This window comes from Nomascus leucogenys, unplaced genomic scaffold, assembly GCF_006542625.1.
Source record: "Nomascus leucogenys isolate Asia unplaced genomic scaffold, Asia_NLE_v1 Super-Scaffold_361, whole genome shotgun sequence".
Lineage (NCBI taxonomy): Eukaryota > Metazoa > Chordata > Mammalia > Primates > Hylobatidae > Nomascus > Nomascus leucogenys.
The window spans coordinates 1,202,649-1,203,661 of record NW_022095772.1 but is presented as its reverse complement, the minus strand read 5'-3'; the positions used below and the strand labels follow the sequence as shown (position 1 = coordinate 1,203,661).

The 1,013-nt window shown below is 42.0% G+C and overlaps 1 pseudogene; it reads left to right on the top strand.

The window, feature by feature from the left end:
• The first annotated feature begins 281 nt into the window (after positions 1-281).
• LOC100597630 lies at positions 282-726 on the top strand (annotated as a pseudogene).
• The last annotated feature ends 287 nt before the right edge of the window (positions 727-1,013 follow it).

The window sequence follows — 1,013 nt, the reverse complement described above, 5'->3', positions numbered from 1 at the left end:
GAGTAGACAGGAGATGTTTGAAATATTCAAAATGAACTTCATCTATTTTTTTCCAGCTTTGGGTTTGGCTCACATAAGATGAAGCATATTTTTAGTTCTTAGAAACTTTATTCTCTTGTGAGAATTATCTTCTAATCAGGGAACCAAACAGTAAAATTGTGCTGAGTGTTTGCATTGGCAGGAAACAGAACTTTAAGATAAAGGTCAGCTCTCTGGACATTGTCTACATGATGCTTTTCTTTCTTTTCCCTGTGGACACGCAGGTGTCCCTGGTGACTGAAATGGCATCCTCTCTGAAGATCTGGGGCAGTCCCTTGGCCCTGCTTTGCATTCTTTGCAGGCTACTTGTACACAGCAAGGACGTTTCCTGGAGAGAATTCATGACCCTGCAATATTTAGATCCAAGCCGAGATTTTGAAGAGTACAAATGTGATGTTCTCATGAGAGAAAAAGAAGCTCTGAAACACAAGAGCTCTCATATGTCCATCTACAGCTTATGGCACAAAATGGAGTGTATATGCATTATTGAAATGGGAAGAACCAATATAGAAATGCCTATGTATGGGCCCAGGGTGCCCTCAAAGTACTCGAGTGTCAGTGGGAGAAGTACCACAACAGCTCAATAGCTACACAGAGAGCTTCAACTACATTGAATTCCACTGTGGCAAGGATGGGTATGTTGATAGCATAGGAGACCTGAGGATGGTGGAGCCTATCAGCAACTAGAAGGTCTATGCACATCCTCAGGGATTGATACTCAGTGCTTCCCAAGTGGTGGCCCCTGCCTCGATCAATAGCCCCTGACACTCCCCACTTGCACTTATGCGTCAGTGTTTTCCAAAACTTAGAATTATGAATCGCATGATTTCTTGATGCCATAACCTTGCCTGTGTTGTTTCTCTGCCTGGAATACACTTTTGTCTTCATTTACCTAATTTACTCCTACATGTTTGTCAAGATTCAGCTCGTAATGCATCTGATCTTTACTACTAACCAAGATTTTTCCTGATATT